Source organism: Sciurus vulgaris, assembly GCF_902686455.1.
Source record: "Sciurus vulgaris genome assembly, chromosome: 6".
Lineage (NCBI taxonomy): Eukaryota > Metazoa > Chordata > Mammalia > Rodentia > Sciuridae > Sciurus > Sciurus vulgaris.
The window spans coordinates 172,873,315-172,886,011 of record NC_136466.1 but is presented as its reverse complement, the minus strand read 5'-3'; positions in this window follow the sequence as shown (position 1 = coordinate 172,886,011).

The window sequence follows — 12,697 nt, the reverse complement described above, 5'->3', positions numbered from 1 at the left end:
ATATTAGAACGTTAGTATTTCACCTTAGGAAAAACCTTAAATAGTTTTAGCTGTCTCACATACATATAATCAACTTAGTTACACACAAACTTGTTGAAACTTGCCCTTTACTTACACTGACTTTCTTAGCACTTACTTAGACCCTCATGTATTTCATCACACAAGCACTTTCTTACCCAGAAACATTTCCTTCCTTTTACTAAATATATTTCCATACCCAAAACCTTTTATTTTCTCTTTCCTATTTGTTGACCCCTTTTTGTTCACATTTTGAAACAACTCTTATGAAATTTCTGAATTTAGATAAATTACTCTATTTTAATAAGATTAAATATTTTGTTGTTATAGTGTAAGGCCCCCAAAAAGGAAACCCCAACTTGTCCCATGGATGGACGGCAACCCCAATCAACCGCAGGAGGTGTCACTTGATGCAAACCACAAGAGGTGTTTATTCCAGCGTGCTGGGACCCAACTCGAGGAGTCGAGTCCCTAGCAGAAAATCTTGTAGATTTATAAAGGCAGAAACCACACATTGGGAGGGGTCGCACATGAAAGGGGGAAAGGGGGGGAAAAAAGGAAAAACGGGGAACAAAGCTGCTGGGAAATTTCAAAGGGGTTCTGGGTTTGCTGATAACATACAACATGTTTCACAATGTTTTACAACAGGGTGTCGATTCTGGTCAATAGTTTCTGGTAATCCTACTGTTTGAGCACTATCTAGCTACCTGGCTCATTTTACTCTTTTATTCTCTGTTTGGGGCTTTTTCCTGGAACAGCTTTAAGGGCTTTGTTCCCATTACTGGGAGGGAAACCTTAGGGAGTTGAGATAAAACAGACAGCTTAAAAAAATGTCCATTCTTTCAATAGTACTCTAACTGAAACACTGTGAGAGGGGAGATGGTAACATTAAAACCAAATCTAAGAGCTCCTTGGAGCTTAGCAGATGGAACACTCACACTCCAGGTTGGGGTTTTACCTGTTAGGACATAAATCTTAATAACCTAGTTTTTAGTAATGACACAAAGCAATTTTAAACTATTTTATTTACCAACCTATGAAAACTCCAATAATGTTTAAGTATGATACCCCATGGAATTTAAGGAGTTAAAAGTACTCGATGTTATTTAACAATTAGCATTTTAACTTTGTAAATTAATCAGATGTCTCTACAAACACATTAGAGTAATCCCATACATGTTAACTCTAATTCACTTATTCTGTAAAAAAAACAAGATATCAGACAAAAGTGTCCTGAACAGTATTTGCTGTCTCTTTCCTGTTGAAGAAAAGTCCTAGAAACAATTGATATTAGACACTTTATTAACATCAATATTTTATTAGCTTGACCACCTAGAGACTTGTGAGTTATTTTCAAAGACATTTTACTTTTATTAGTTTACCCAATTTGAACCTTTTTAAATCACGTGAATTAAAAGTATCTGGATCCATTTTTAAATTTTAATTTTAGGAGCGCTCAGTTTTGATACAGACAAAACATGACATCAGACAGCACGACATACAAATAACACAAAATCAAAGGCCTTGTAACTTTATAGGTGAATCTCTATTGCAATGCAACATGTTCAAAAACTCTAGTTGAATAAAAATAGAACTGATTAAAAAATCATGAGCTCAAAAAAATATATAATTAAAAAAAAACCAAGAGTCCTGGAAAAATGTTACAGCCGTTAATTACTTTAGTAAAGTACCATAGCATTTACTTTGTTGGAGTTTTAAAGACTCTTTTTACCTTTTCTTTCCCTGGGTTTGAGACCAGTCTCCTACTCAGCCTTTAGGCTTCTTTTATTTATATTTCAATGTAAGCCTTGACTGAGATCTGGAAGGATCTAACAGGTTTTAACAGAAACTTTGTGTCTAAGGCATTTTAGCCATCTCATCAGGACAGGTTGGGTTGGATGTTAAAGAAAATTATGAGACCTTATTTCCCATTACTTTTGAGACTGAAGCTACTTTGCTAAGTTACCCTTCAGGGCTGTCGGGAGGGGGAGTCCAGAGAAGGAACATTTGGGGTCCACCCGAGAGTAGCCCGGGCCAAGAACCCCCCAGTTATTCCAACCCTTCCTCCACCTCCGCCACAAACACACAACAGAACCAGATATAGACGGGCGCCAATCTCTGATCCACCAATTGAACCCCATCAGCACCCTTACCATAGGAGACTACCAGGCATCCCTGGCTCTCCTTCCACCCTTAGGGCGTCCCCCAGGGCTGCAACCTGTGGCCCTCCAGGCACATCTACCAACCACTGTTCGGCCACTCTCATGAGTCACCGAATGGCTGCCACCGAAATTGAAAGCACGCTCACAGAACCAGACCAACTAACAAAACACAAGACAAAGACAGACAACTTCGGGGTACCCCTTCTTACCTCCAAGGTCGACTCCGCGAATGAGGGGGGCCGTCTTATCCCAGAGGAGCCCCCAAATGTAAGGCCCCCCCAAAAGGAAACCCCAACTCTGTCCCATGGATTGACAGCAACCCCAATCAACTGCAGGAGGCGTCACTTGATGCAAACCGCAAGAGGTGTTTATTCCACCGCGCTGGGACCCAACTTGTGACTCACGCAGGAGTCGAGGAGTCGAGTCCCTAGCAGAAAATCTTGTAGGTTTATAAAGGCAGAAACCCCACATAGGAGGGGTCGCACATGAAAGGGGGAAAAGGGGGAAAAAAGGAAAAATGGGGAACAAAGCTGCCAGGAAATTTCAAAGGGGGTCTGGGTTTGCTGATAACATACAACATGTTTCACAATGTTTTACAACAGGGTGTAGATTCTGGTGTCTTAACTGCCTGAATACTATCTTGCTCCAATTACTCTTTTACTCTCTGTTTGGGGCTGTTTCCTGGAACAGCTTTAAGGGCTTTGTTCCCATTACTGGGAGGGAAACCTTAGGGAATTGAGATAAAACAGACAGCTTAAAAAAATGTCCATTCTTTCAAAACCTACACAAAGACAGAGATATATCCCACCTGGTATGCTACTGAGTGAAATAAGCCAGGCTGAAGAAGCTACACACTGCATGGCCCACCTTTTATGACATTCTAGAAAAGGCAAGGTTACAGTGCAGGAGGAGACCTGGGAGTGTCCCCAGTGCAGGAACCTCTGTCCTATGTGGAGTCTTAATCATGTAGGCATGATGAACTCAATCTCCATCTTCTTTCCCAAGAGAATGGGGTGGGGGACTGAAAGTTCCAAGCAAGATTTTAGTCATCACTTGGTCTTTCCCATGACCATCCTCCATCCTGAAGCTGCCCTAGAGTCCACCAAAAATCCTTATGAAAGTGAAAGACCCTCCTATTACCCAGGAAATTCTGCAGGATTTAGGAGCTCTGAAAAAAGAACCAAGGTCAAAGAACCATTGTTAGAATAAAAGATGATTCCAATATCACTATCACTCAGGAAATTTGAGGATTTAGGGAGTGCTGTACCAAGAACTTGGGACAGAAGACAAATATGTGTTTCTTAATATGTCACAACCTGTAATCTGGAACAATAATGAATTCATGGATTATAAGGGAACAATGAATTAATTACATGACAGAAGCTAGGAGCCAGTGTTCTCACTGCTGGTGTAAGAAATTACAGTTAAGTAAGGGGTGAAGGCAGAGTGATCTATGTCATAATGGATCAGAATCCACTGACTACAGATCAGTATAAACTAGCATTTACCTTAATACATACACAGATGGTTCCACATAAACATAGTTACAACCAAGGGGTATGTAAAGATTAGAACACATATATACTTCTTTGCATTGTCAGCTGTGAAGGTCAAGATGCAATGCGCACCTTCAGTGGCCAGATGAAAGATTTTAATATCACTCTCTAAGCCAGAACTCTTTGAAAAAGTGGTTGATATTAGGACTAAGACAGTAAATACATGTCAGGGTAATACTTAAGTATAAGAAAGAAAGAACTCTGGGGCAAAAATAGAAAATATGTTAAAAGATGACAGGAGATAATGGAAGTGGTGAGCCCAGAGGAGCACACATGTCAGCTCAGGCCAGGAATGATCATAGATACTGTAAGCTCAGCGGGTCTTGGCGGCGGGACCAAATGTAAGCTCAGGCAGGCATAGTTAGCGGCCAAATAAAATGGGACAGAAAGTGGCCAAAGCAAGCTTTATTGGAATTTGGCTCTCGGGCAAAATTCCCAGACCCCTGAGGGTATAGGGACCTGGAGAAAATTAGGATGTGGCACTGGCTGCCCAGGGTTTTTATAGACTGGGATGGGAGGGGGTCCTGTTGAGTGACAGGTGGGTGTGAAGGGTCAGTGGAACTTTCTGGTCACCTTTGGTGGGCTGATCTTTGTTCCCACTGCTCAGCTTTGCCCCCTACAGTCGCCTAATTTCCAACCTAACAGATACTGCTGTGTTGTGGGTAAACAGTGCACCTTGTAGAACCCACAGGAGCTATTGTAAGGCCCCCCAAAAAGGAAACCCCAACTCTGTCCCATGGATGGACGGCAACCCCAATCAACCGCAGGAGGCGTCACTTGATGCAAACCGCAAGAGGTGTTTATTCCAGCGCGCTGGGACCCAACTCCAGGAGTCGAGTCCCTAGCAGAAAATCTTGTAGGTTTATAAAGGCAGAAACCACACATCGGGAGGGGTCGCACATGAAAGGGGGAAAAGGGGGAACAAAGCTGCCAGGAAATTTCAAAGGGGGTCTGGGGTTCAGGAATTTCCTGAATGGTTCCAAATTCAGCTAGTGATTTTATTATCACTAGTGAAAGAATGGACATTTTTTTAAGCTGTCTGTTTTATCTCAACTCCCTAAGGTTTCCCTCCCAGTAATGGGAACAAAGCCCTTAAAGCTGTTCCAGGAAACAGCCCCAAACAGAGAATAAAAGAGTAAATTGAGCCTGATAGCCAGATAGTGCTCAAACAGTAGGATTCCCAGAAACTATTGACCAGATTCTACAGCCTGTTGTAAAACATTGTGAAACATGTTGTCAGCAAACCCAGACCCCCTTTGAAATTTCCTGGCAGCTTTGTTCCCCCTTTTCCCCCTTTCATGTGTGACCTCTCCCGATGTGTGGTTTCTGCCTTTATAAATCTACAAGATTTTCTGCTAGGGACTCGACTCCTGGAGTTGGGTCCCAGCGCGCTGGAATAAACACCTCTTGCGGTTTGCATCAAGTGACGCCTCCTGTGGTTGATTGGGGTTGCCGTCCATCCATGGGACAGAGTTGGGGTTTCCTTTTGGGGGGCCTTACAACACTAGCTAGTCATGAGGCTAATGATAAGTAAAGGATCTATGGGACTGGGGATGCAGCTCAGTGAAAGAGTGCTTGCCCAGCAAGAAGGATGCCCTGGGTTCAACTCCCAGCACCACAAAGGGAAAAAAAATGCATTAAACATTGATTTAATTTGTCTAAGAATTTAAGATATAAAAAGAAAAACTTCAGAATAATTCGGGTTGCTGGCCTTTGTCCTGATGATTATTATTCACCTTTAAATTCATCCCTAAAAGACAAAAGATTAATCCAGAAAAAAATGCAATTACAATATCTTTTATCAACTGCAGGAAAAAAAAAATCTTTTTCTTTTTTTTGGGGGGAGGGGGTCTGAGTGGTTTCCTAGTGTGAGCCTTCAGGTCTCCATTTACATTTCAATGTAAATCTTCACTGAGACCTGTAAGGAACTAAAAGACAGATTAGTGGTTCCAGAAAAAACTTGACACTGGGAGCATTTGAACCATTTCTTATTTTTAGGACAGGTTTGGATGGCAAAGAAAATTATGAGACCTTATTTTTCATTAGTTTTGAGAATGAAGCTACTATGCTAAGCTCCTTGTTGAGATATGCCATTGGCTATTGACCTGAGTCATCCATGGTTGTCTATCCAGCAGTTTTGGGTGAATATTTTTAGGGTTATTTTTCTCTCAGTGCCAAACAGGGTAAATCTTGTTCCTTAGGTAAGCTGAGAACAGGGGCTTGAAGTAGGGCCCCTTTTTGATATGTCAAAAACCTTTAGTATCTCACATCAGGGCAATTGTTCCTGTAATATAATGTAAAGCTGCTCCCCCGCCCTTTATGCTGTAGCCATTTCCCTGCCTCCCAACTTGTCAGTCTGTGAACATCCTGGCTAGCTATTGGTTCACCAGTCAGCTTGCAAGTATCCTTCTCCGTTATTGGTCCCGTTCACCCGGGGAATTAGACTGCTTAAGAATGGCTCCCCCACCATTTCTCTCTCTTCTCCTCACATTCATGCTTTCCCTCTCCTACTCACTTTCTTTCTCTCTCTTCCTCACTTTTCACACTCTCTTGTGCATGCTCTCTCTCTTTTCCTCTCATTTTCTCTCTTACCCTGCAGGGAGACACCCTGTTTGCTTAATGACCCTCTTATGTGAGTTCCCGTGTCCGGAGTGGTTTCTGGGTTCTTACGGTTCCTTGGTGTAGAGTGTTTTTTAGGAGGTTTAGTTAATTCCCTATACCCAGGAATCCAAGGTCTGCAGTATCCAGTTAGCCCTAGGAAGCCTCTGTATAATGCCTTGATATTTCTTCAGTGTGGTAGCACATAAAACACGTCATTTACATATTGGAGAAAAATTACAAATGGTTTATCTTTGAATTTTGTTAAGTCCTTAGCTAGGGTTTGTCCAAACAGATCAGGGCTATCTCCAAATCCTTGAGGCAACTCTGTCCAGATTAGTTGTTACAAAGTCTGAAAAAATTTCCTCTGGCCCCTGCTGAATTTGGCTGGGGTTTATAGAGATTTTTTTTTAAATCTGGGCAGGTAATTCTCTACATGCTCTTTGTGCATATGCACTAATTTGAGCATAGTTTATAAGTCATAAGTCAATTGTTGGCCCAAATTATCAAATTGTCCTGAGCTGGTAAGCATATCCAAGATAATCTAAACTCCATTCAATTTATTAATTTCCACCTGATCTGAACAATGCTCTATCCAGTCGGATTCCATGTTAAATACCTTCAGAAAGGCAGGAGCTAGCTAATAAAAGCCAATCCTTAGGCGGTAAAGTCTCATTACCTATGGATTTTAAGAGACTTAGTACAAATGGCACGGTTGCTCCATACATAGTGTAAGGCCCCCAAAAAGGAAACCCCAACTCTGTCCCATGGATGGTCGGCAACCCCAATCAGCCGCAGGAGGCGTCACTTGATGCAAACCTCAAGAGGTGTTTATTCCAGCGCGCTGGGACCCAACTCCAGGAGTCGAGTCCCTAGCAGAAAATCTTGTAGATTTATAAAGGCAGAAACCACACATCGGGAGAGGTCACACATGAAAGGGGGAAAAGGGGGAACAAAGCTGCCAGGAAATTTCAAAGGGGGTCTGGGTTTGCTGACAACATGTTTCACAATGTTTTACAACAGGTGTAGATTCTGGTCAATAGTTTCTGGTAATCCTACTGTTTGAGCACTATCTGGCTATCTGGCTCAGTTTACTCTTTTACTCTGTTTGGGGCTGTTTCCTGGAACAGCTTTAAGGGCTTTGTTCCCATTACTGGGAGGGAAACCTTAGGGAGTTGAGATAAAACAGACAGCTTAAAAAAATGTCCATTCTTTCAATAGAGCATACAATTTTAACTCCATTAATGTTGTAAAAGGAATAGACATATATGTTCTTTTTGGTCCCTCAGAACTTTGAGAATCATTTTGCTCAAAAATAGGGTATAATCTGAGTTTTGTTAATTCCTTCTCTGCTGTATTAACAGTGGTAGGAATTGTTGGTTTCATGACTTCTCCAGCGGCAGGTCCAGGCACTGGGGCAGGAGCTTTCAAATGTAAATTACAGAAGTCCCATTTTAGCTCATCTTCCTCTACATCTGAATGCCTTCCAGTCCTCTGAATAGAAACTTCGCCCCCACTATCATGTGTCTTCTATCCACAGAAACATGCTTGGGGCTATTTTCTGAATCTTTTTTTTCTTTTTTATCAACCAACAATTCCCCAGAAGACTAAGAGGTCCTTGAGGATGAGCATTTCTGACTCTTAGATCTAAAGTACTTAACAGCATTTCTAAGACTTATGCTCAAATCTTTCAGAAACCACAAATCAACATCTTGGTCCAAATAAAAGCAAGTTTCTTTTACAGTCCAAACTAAACTTCCAAAGCCTGCCTTTGGGCTTCCGATCCCCATGCTATCTCTCCTCTTACCAAGAGGCTTGACCCTGAGGCGCTCTGCCTGAGCAGGGAGCAGCCATGTTCTATAGGCTTCCATCCTCTCCCCCCCCCCCCCCCGGGAGCAGAAACCATGCTGTTCCTGGAGGGCTGGAAGCCATGGTGGGTGTAATACAAAGCTGCTCCCCCACTCTTTCTGTTGCATCACAACCTAGCTTGTCAGCCTGAACGCTGCTCTCCCCGCCCTTTCCAGTGCAGCCATTTTCCCCGCCTCCCAAATACTGTCAGTCTGTGAACATCCTAGCTAGCTATTGGTTCATCAGTCAGCTTGCAAGTACCCTTCTCCGTTATTGGTCCCCTGTTAGCCCGGTGGAATGCACCTGCTTCACGGTAGCTACCTCGCCATCTTTTCTCTTGCTTTTCTCTCCTACACACTTGCTTACTTTCTCCTCCTCGCTTTTCACACTCTTTCTTGCGTGCACCCTTTCTCTTTCCCTTTCTTTTCCTCTCATTTTCTCTCTTACCCTGCAGGGAGACACTCTGTTTGCTTAATAAACTCCCTTATGTGATTTCCTGTGTCCGGTGTGGTTTTTATGGGATTCCTTACAGTGGTGACACACATATTTAAATGAGGAACTCCCCCTTCTAAGTTAGAAATTTTCTCTGAATTCCTGATCTCAGGATTCTAAACTTTTGCATCCATCTCATCCAAGTTAGTTCTCAGTCTGATACAGTCAGGAACACAAGCAGACCTGCTGATTGAGTCTGCAGTATTCAAATCAACCAGACCTCCATTTACTTTTCAACTGAAAGAATGGACATTTTTTCTAAGCTGTCTGTTTTTTCTCAACTCCCTAAGGTCTCCCTCCCAGTAATAGGAACAAAGCCCTTAAAGCTGTTCCAGGAAACAGCCCCAAACAGAGTAAAAGAGTAAACTGAGCCAGATAGCCAGATAGTGCTCAAACAGTAGGATTACCAGAAACTATTGACCAGAATCTACACCCTGTTGTAAAACATTGTGAAACATGCTGTATGTTATCAGCCAACTCAGACCCCCTTTGGAATTTCCCGGCGGCTTTGTTCCCCCTTTTTTTCCCCCTTTTTTTCCCTTTCATGTGTGACCCCTCCAGATGTGTGGTTTCTGCCTTTATAAACTTGTAAGATTTTCTGCTAGGGACTCGACTCCTCAACTCCTGCGTGAGTCACAAGTTGGGTCCCAGCACGCTGGAATAAAAACCTCTTGTGGTTTGCATCAAGTGAAGCCTCCTGTGGTTGATTGGGGTTGCCGTCAATCCGAGGGACAGAGTTGGGGTCTCCTTTTTGGGGGTCTTACATTTGGGGGCTCATCTGAGATAAGACGGCCCCCCCCTCATCCGTGGAGTCGACCTTGGAGGTAAGAAGGGGTACCCCAATGTTGTCTGTCTTTGTCTTGTGTTTTGTTAGTTGGTCTGGTCCTGTGAGCGTGCTTTCGGTTTTGATTTCGGTTTTGAAGCAGTTCGGCGACTCGTGAGAGTGGCCGAACAGTGGTCGGTAGATGTGCCCAGAGGGCCACAGGTTGCAGCCCTGGGGGACGCCCCAAGGGTGGAGGAGAGCTAGAAATGCCTGGTAGTCTCCTATGGTAAGGGCGCTGATTGGGTTCAGTTGTTGGATCAGAGATTGGCGCCCATCTGATTCTATTGCATATTTGTGGCGGACAAGGTGGAGTAAGTGGGTCCTCGTGTCTGTAGCATTTTTGTTGTTATTTTTGTTGTTTGTGTTTCTAACGACGGATGAACTGACGATGGGACAGACTGTGACAACCCCTCTTAGTCTGACATTAGACCATTGGGCTGAAGTTAAGGGAAGAGGTCGCGGCCTATCAGTTGAGATCAAGAAAGGCCCATGGCAGACCTTCTGCTCCTCAGAATGGCCTGCTTTTAATGTAGGATGGCCAGCAGAAGGGACCTTTAATCTATCTGTCATTCTTGCTGTTAAAGAGATTGTTTTTCAGAAGGAACCTGGAGACCATCCGAATCAGCAGCCTTACATTGTGGTCTGGCAGGATCTGGTGCAAAATCCACCCCCCTGGATTTGACCTTGGGTTGCAAAACCCAAGCCCCGGCCAGCCGCACAAATCCTATCCACCCAATCTCCCAGTTCTGGGGGGAAATCCTGTCACTCAGACCCCCCCCAAGAAGATTTATCCCAAAATCCAGGCTGACCACCTTCTCCTTGACTCACCTCCCCCATACCCTCATGCCTCAGTCCCCATAGGGGGTCAGGAAGAGCCAGAAGAACCGCCGGCCCCTGCAGTCACCCCCTCTGCTCCCCCTAACCAGTCTCTGCCGGGGTCCACGCAGGGCACCACGGGGCTTGCTCAGGGTACCAGGAGCCGCCGCAGAGCAACTCCCGACACCACCGTTGCCCTTCCCCTAAGGGCTTATGGGCCCCCACCGGTGGCAACGGATGGTGGACCGGCTCCTCTTCAGCCTCTCCAGTACTGGCCTTTCTCCTCCGCAGACTTGTATAACTGGAAAACTAATCACCCTCCCTTTTCAGAGGACCCCCAGCACTTAACTGGGCTGGTGGAGTCTTTAATGTTCTCTCATCAGCCCACATGGGATGATTGCCAGCAGCTACTGCAGACCCTTTTCACTACTGAGGAGAGGGAGAGGATTTTATTGGAGGCAAGGAAGAATGTACCAGGAGCAGGTGGATGACCCACCCAGCTCCCCAACATCATTGAGACTGCCTTCCCCCTCTCCAGGCCTGACTGGGATTTCAACACGGCAGAAGATAGGGAGCGACTGACAGTCTATCGCCAGACTCTAGTGGCCGGCCTCTGTGGGGCAGCGAGATGCCCCACTAATTTGGCTAAGGTAAGAGAGGTTATCCAGGGGGCCATGGAACCCCCGTCAGTATTTCTTGAGCGCTTAATGGAAGCTTTCAGGCACTACACCCCGTTCAACCCTACCTCTGAGGAGCAAAGGGCTTCCGTGGCCATGGCTTTTATAGGGCAGTCAGCAATAGATATTAAGAGAAAGTTGCAGAGAATAGAAGGGTTACAAGATTATACCCTACAGGATTTAGTTAAGGAGGCAGAGAAAGTGTATCATAAGAGGGAAACTGAGGAAGAAAAGGAGCAAAGGAAAGAAAAGGAGAGAGAGGAAAGAGAAAACAAAAGGATCGTAAGCAGGAGAAGAACCTAACATGGATTTTGGCTGCAGTAGTAGGTGAGAAAGGCCAGGAACAAACACAAGGCAGGGCTAAAAAAGGGTCAGGTAACCTGGGCAACCGCACTCCATTAGACAAGGATCAGTGTGCCTACTGCAAGGAGAGAGGTCACTGGGCTAGAGAGTGTCCTAAGAAGGAGACCGGGCCCTCCAAGAAAGTATTAGCCCTAGAAGAAGAAGAAGATTAGCAGGGACGGGGCTCGGAACCCCTCCCCGAGCCTAGGGTAACACTAGAGGTGGAGGGGAAGCCAGTTGAGTTCTTAGTAGATACTGGGGCTCAACACTCAGTCCTGCTTGAACTGTCTGGGCCCATCTCCCACAAGAAATTGTGGGTCATAGAAGCTACAGGGCACCGGCAGTACTCGTGGACTACCCGAAGAATGGTATACTTAGGAACGGGACAGGTAACCCACTCATTTCTAGTCATCCCCGAGTGCCCTGCGCCTCTACTTGGGAGAGACCTCCTAACCAAAATGGGAGCTCAGATTACCTTCATCCCTGATGGCCCAGAGGTGACCCGAAGCAAGAGAATAACTACTGCCCTGACTATATGCCTGGATGATGAACACAGACTTTTTGAGAGACAGGGAGCAAAAATATGTCACATAAATAACTGGTTGAACAGGTATCCAGGGGCATGGGCCAAAATGGCTGGAACAGGACTAGCCACAGAAAGACCACCCATAGTTATAGAGCTTAAGGCCACATCTACTCCTGTGGCTGTATGTCAATACCCTATGACTAAAGAGGCCCGGGAAGGAATTAGGCCCCATATCCAGTGTCTCCTTCAGCAAGGTATCCTAGTGAAGTGTCAGTCACCATGGAACACTCCCTTGTTACCTGTTAAAAAGCCTGGCACAGGAGACTATTGCCCGGTACAGGACTTAAGAGAAGTAAACAAACGAGTACAGGACATCCACCCCACTGTACCTAACCCTTACAGCTTGCTGAGCTCTCTTCCCCCGGATCATATTTGGTACACTGTCTTGGACTTAAAGGACACTTTCTTCTGCCTGCGACTACACCCTTCCAGCCAAAACATCTTCGCATTCGAGTGGAGGGACCCTGACTCTGAGACAACAGGACAATTGACTTGGACCCAATTACCCCAGGAGTTCAAGAATTCCCCAACCCTCTTTGATGAAGCTCTCCACCAAGATTTAGCCCACTTCCGTGCCAGCCATCCCAAGGTAACACTTCTGCAGTATGTAGATGACTTACTACTGGCTGGGGCCACAGAGAGGAATGCCAACGGGGCACAGGACTACTGGTAGAAGAACTTGCCCACTTAGGATATCGGGCCTCCGCCAAGAAGGCCCAGATCTGCCAAAAGGAGGTAACGTACCAGGGGTACGCCCTCAAAGGGGGGCAGAGATGGCT